The sequence below is a fragment of the Myiozetetes cayanensis genome, unplaced genomic scaffold, assembly GCF_022539395.1.
Source record: "Myiozetetes cayanensis isolate MyiCay16 unplaced genomic scaffold, myiCay2020 scf2-11, whole genome shotgun sequence".
Lineage (NCBI taxonomy): Eukaryota > Metazoa > Chordata > Aves > Passeriformes > Tyrannidae > Myiozetetes > Myiozetetes cayanensis.
In genome coordinates, this window is record NW_026087411.1 from 7,431,480 (window position 1) to 7,437,524 (window position 6,045).

Below are 6,045 nucleotides of genomic sequence, written 5' to 3' on the forward strand. Positions count from 1 at the left end.
CCGTGCCCCGAGCTGAGGGTCAGCTTCTTGCTCCCTCAACATCCAGCTGGTCAGGGCTTCTGCTGGGATTTTTTTAATCACTTAATTGCAATCTTCTTATTCAAATGGAGAGGGGAAAAAAAAATCCCACTGTAATTACAGTATCAGATCAGTATCTCATATCTTTAATGCTGCTCTTTACCTGTGGCTGGTACTATTTGCTCAAGCACAAAGGTCTCCAAAACTAAAAACTGTATCATAATTCAACTCTCCCTCTGCCTCATTCCCATCTAACAGAGATTTCTTTTAACACAGGAACACGTTAGTGCATCTTTTCCATTCTTTTGCATTTGTTCTTGTTTACTGTTAAAACTGCAGCATCCTTGTGGCTGCTGTAATGTCCAAGCAAAAAATGTTTCTATGGCCCAAGTCCTGTGCTAGAGTTAATTATTTTGTTAGGAGAATTTCACAGCTACATGTTGCACTGTACCTGACCTGCTCCTTGCTTTTCTAAGGCTGGGATGTACACATGTGGTGAAAATGTATTGCTAAGCCAAATGGAAGACATAGTATTGCCCAGCTGCAGTAACTTATGTGTATAGGTTACTTAGGGAGTTAATTTTCTTATGAACATTAAGCAAAATAATATATTCTGCTGAAAGACTCTGGAAAAAACACCAACAACAAAAAACCCCCAATCCTACTGTATTTACCTTGCTTAGGTATTCAGCCAAACATAGGCTTCATAATGTGTTCAGCCAGAGAGGTTTCCACAAAGATAGGGGCAGGACATGATCCCTGCCGCTCAGAACTGTGTATTTCCATAGGGAAAAAAAAAAAAAAAAAGACCACATGTGCAGTTCTCCTTATCTAATTTCCTCACTCTTAGGAAATTCTCATATTTTGTTACATTCTGTGGAAACTACTGCACTTCATGGCTTCCTGGAAGTTGTGCTTGCAGCAATTCCCACTTCTGTAAGTTTAAATGTAATTCAGTACGAAATCACAGGGGCCTCACACGTGGGGAATCTGATAGTGTCACTTGAAGTGGTGTGTGAAGGGTAATGGCCATTGTCAGGGATCAGCTTTACTTGCCTCATGGGCCAGACATATCATGTTGTAGTAAATTGTGTGTGGCTGAAGACATTGATTGCAATTAGTTTCCCAAGTACGTGAGAGGTCAGATCTATAACGAGGTTTTTTCCCCTTATTATTTCTGCCTGAATGATCATCTTTCTATGGACACAGCTCAGGCTGTGACTTTATTCCAGACCACTGTTCGGAAAAAGTGGAAAACATGAGGGAGAACTTAAAAAGCATCATATTATGGATGGTGTATGCGTAGGCTGAGCAACTGTTCTACCATGTGAAAGTGAAACATGGTGAGAGTAGGACATTTATGAAGAAGGAACTTTGAATTTAGGCAAAGCCTTTCTTTTTATCGATCTAATAACTTCACATGTGTTACTGCATTTACTTATCTGATCCTACCAGATGCACCTTATCAGTGTAGATCAAGGGGAGGAGTTGCCTAAGTCTTTCTGCAAAGTTCATTTTGTTGCTGCCCACCTTAATGATCCTGATCAGCCTCACCTGGGGCAGCCCATGGGCTCTATTTTAGCTCAGTCCTGGGGTTTAGCTCTTTCCTGAGTTATGCTGGTCTCTAGCTCTGCTACAGACATATCCAACCATGGATGCCCTGGATCCTGACCTGCAGACTGACTACCTGGCCCATCCCTGTGGAGGTGCCTGATGCTCTGGGATGTGCACTGGCTGTAGAAACCCCTGTGCTTCCAGTTCCCCTGGGGATTTTCTGTGGGTCCCAGCCCTCAGGCTGCTACATGGTTATTTGATATTAATTGTGTGATATTCTGTAGGGAGGAAAATACTTCCAGGAAGAAGGAGTCATGGAAGAAGAGTAAAGGTGCTGATTTTTACAAAATTCTAAATAGATATGTGTCATAGACCTAGGACAAGGTCCTATTTCTCCTAAACCACAGCAGTAACTTACTTCCAGGAACAAAGAGATAAATTTGTGTCTCTTCCTCTGTTCTCTAAAGCTGCATTTGAGCATGAGGTTGAAATATTTAATGTCTTCGCAAACTACAAAATTGTTTTTTTCTGGTTTGCCTTTTTTTTTTTTTTTTTGGGAGGGGGTAGGGTTTTGGGTTTTTTTCAGTCCTTCAAATCTATTTTTCTTTCCCGTGGCACCTGACATTTCCCAGCCTGTTGTGTGGTGTCAGCAAGGTACATTTAGCTAATTCCTTCACCTTGGAGAAGGAAGATTGCAGCACTCACCTGTGCGCTGACAAACCCCTCTTTTGAAGGGAGTGTTGAGTGAGCAGCAGCCAGCAGTTGTCATCTCTCTTTGTCTTCCTAAAACTAGGAGAATCTTCTCACAGTGCAGCTACATCCTCCAAGACCTCTTTCTTGCGCTGGGACCTTCCCTGCTGTGCCACTGATGGGGAACTACTGTAGGGGAGAGGTGAGGTTGGATGCTTTCAATGAAAGGTCAGAGATAACATGCAGATAAGCCCTGACCTGTGTTTTGTGCTGGTCTACATTGTGTGGAAAACATTCTGGAGAAATCAGCTTGGTCTCTTGACTGCATCTGCTCAGTGTGATCTCTCTTAGATATGATAATATGTCAACTGCATAAGCTTTTCAGTGTTAGCATTTATGCAGGCAAGCCTCCTTGCTAATACACTAATCCTGCTGCATAGCTCCACAATCATTAAATAAATAATAAAATGTGCCTTGAGGTCAGCTCCAGATGGTTCATTTAAGACAGCCAAAGAACAGCATTTAGATTCTAAGGTGACATACCCTCTTTGATTCCTTTCTTAGCATAGCACTACATTTGGAAATGTCGCAGTTTGGGGTTTCTTTTCAAGTAGGGCATGCAAAGCCACAGTATCTCATTCACTAAAAACAGCCATATGTGTGGTTCCCTGTTAAGGGAATTGTGCTGAGACTTGCACCTGCCATCTGTGAATTTAATACTGTGATTCTTGTGAGCCCTCTGTGCAGAAGTGAGAAAGGGCTTTACTGAACCTATAAGCTGGACAGTCTTTATCTCCTTCGCAGATCACTTGTGTGTATTATTTTTCCTGTACAGACAGTTATTTTGGACATATAGCATTTGTTATAATTTCCCCTGGAAATGCAGCTTGATTTGTTGTAGGGCTGCATATTTACGGAGAGCTCATGTGCTCTGTTACAGATGGGGTGGGCTTGTGGTTTACAGGACAGTAAACATGTTTGAACCAGCTCTGCAAGGGCTCACGGAGAGAGCAGTGAAGCTGATGTAACAAACTGAGGAACTGCCTGCCTTCCTTGCAGCTGTCATATTTATTTGCGAAAGATATTGTTTCAATTTGCTATATAAACACTCACTGGTCTCTCAGATAGATCCCTTGCTCGGATAAATGTGTTGATCACTTTTTTTTTTTTTAGTGTTTGCAGGAGCTTGGATTGTGAAGCAGCAGAAATAAAGCAGAATATTCTGAAGAAATATAGCAGCAACATCTCCTGTACAAGAACAGATTGTTCACCAGTTAACTGAGCTAAGATACTCAGCTCTGTTGCAGACAGTGCTTTTGTGACAAATGCTGCTCATCCAACATCACACACCTTTACCTACTTCAGACGGACACTGGGAGAGCAAGGTAAGTTATAGCAGGCTTCCACATTGCAGGTTACTTTGTCTTTCTGCCAGACAAAGCTCTTCCTCCCCTCTGTGGAGAACCAGAAGAAATACAGCTCTTCCTTTGTCTTATGCCTGGTGCTGCTTTCCAGGAAAGGCTGGACAAAGATGATCTGCATCCACAGCCCAGGCTGTCCCTCAAACCTGCCACGGCCACTGCATGGTTAAGGACCACTTTGTGTCACGTGAACCATTTATTTCTGCCTGGAGGGAGATAAGTGCTGACTCCCCTGGGGTGGTGTTTGATAAATGAAACCAAACCTCAGTGTTAAAGAAAAGGATTGTTCCAGATGTGTAAGGCAGAAGGGCAAAAGGACGAGCTGAGCTTTGAAGATGAAATAGAAACAGCACAGTGCAAAGAAGTGTTATAAAAGTGGTTGCTTTCAGCTAATATTGGATGGAGGTGATTCTGTGCTTTGACACTGAGCTGCTTAGGTAGTTAATGATAAATTCTTGAATCTTTGGATGTGTTTAAAATTACATTTCACACCCCCAAGGTCTTTTCATGCAGGCAAATGAGAAATGGAGCTTTTGTGAAATTGTGGAGTCAGCAACCTTCTCTGTTTGCATCAAACCACTTTTTAGTATAAGGTCATATAGATATTCTATTGAAGAGGATCCCTGGACATTTCATATCATCAATTTATTGTGCAGGGCCCTGTCATCCTGACTCAGCACAAATACTGAGTCAGCTGGAGCAGGTGAGCAGGAAAATCTGGGGAAAGGATGCCTGCAGGGAGGAAAATGCCAGCACGTTCTTTTGACTTCGCTCCCCATAAGCCCTTCCAGCTGGTGAAGGGGTTTCCTTAGGCCTGAAGGTGGAGAGCAAACTAGAGACAGAAGGAAGAGTTAACTGTGATCCCATTCTTGGTCTCTAATCCTTGCTCCAGGCTCTGTAGCGTTTTGACCTCAAGGCAGCTAAAATTTAGGCTTCCAGCCACATCATGAAAGGTATTTAATTTGAGTCATTGCCTGTGACCTGTATTTTTGGGTTATCTAATCAGGAAAAAAACCCCACAACCTTTTCCCAAAGATGGAACCACTGAAATGAAAGGGAAGATGAAGGAAATAATTCACCTTCTTAAGCAGAAGGAACCAGTGGTATTATACAGGAGGAGTCTACAATCTCCTCAGTCCATCAAACATCATTTTAAGGCTTATGGGATGTGAAAGGAGCCTTCACATGCAACTCAGAGTCCAGCTAGATTATCTCCTCTGTGGGATTGCATCTTCAATTCATTCCAAATTCTGGACTTGGTAGGCAAACTCTCTACTTTATATGTGACACAAGCTTTTTTGATCACTTTTTAGTGCTAAATTTTTACTTTTAGGTCCAAAGAGCATGAAGCTTTTACTAGCTCTGTGTGAGTTTCTGTCTCTAATAATTTTAAAATCTGTTTGTTGACTCCAAGTACACTTGACAGCCAGAGAATTGGAAAGCATATATGGAGCCCTTGATTTGCAAAGTGCCTAATGTGGACTGGTTAGGTCAGCAATAGGGCCTTTAAGCAATCAGATCCTTACAACAGCATGATATACAGGAGCAAAGGAACAGTTTACTGAGACTGTAGGTTTTAGAAACCCCAAACAATGTAGTGGTACATGAAGTCACCACAAAAAGGTGTGCTTTGTACAGAATGCACTACAAAGTGTTTCAGAGATAGGTGGTGCAGACAGGTGCTCTGCCTGCAGAGAGACTGAAAGTGTAATTTGAGCAGCAACTAGTTGGGAAAGGTCTGGAAATGAAAATCTTCATTCAGACACTGGGAAGGAACATCCAGCTGTTGGGATAGCGAAGCACTAATACAGATAATCAAGGAAGGAGTGGAATCTCATCTGTGGGAGAACCACTGCAGTGAGGAATGCCTAGAAAAGGTCTCTGAGGGCTCTGCTAACCCTCTGATTCTCTCTGACAGAGCTTGTCAGACTTCTGTGTACTTCAGAGTAAAGGCTGAGACAAACAGAGGCAAATGGAGAACTGGAATTTCTGTCTGAAAAAAGTCCCTGTTTGGGGATCTTCACAAGTGGCAGAGGTGGCAGATGGAGTCACCCTGGGCTCAACCCTTGTCTGAATGGGCTTAGCTGCAAAAGTGATTTGTAGTCTCGTGCTTGGGAGAACACTTTGCTCTTGGCAATGAAGCAGTTTCCTTATTGGCTCCCGTACATCCCCATTTCCTTCTGTATGGGGAAGAGGGATTGTGACTCTGATATATAAAAAAAATTATGGGTTTGCCTTGTCTTTTCCCAAATATAGCCAAGCGAGCTCTGCAGCAAGTAAGAGATATTTGTAGAAAGTGGCACTTTGCGGTCGGTGCTTTACATAATGCACTGGTCTAATCCATTTATGCCTATTTGACAGC

The 6,045-nt window shown here is 42.6% G+C and overlaps 1 protein-coding gene across 1 annotated transcript in view; it reads right to left on the reverse strand.

Moving 5' to 3' along the window:
* Positions 1 to 6,045, reverse strand: part of MACROD2 (mono-ADP ribosylhydrolase 2) — a 1,470,694-nt gene that overhangs the window by 26,182 nt on the left and 1,438,467 nt on the right. The window lies entirely within an intron of this gene.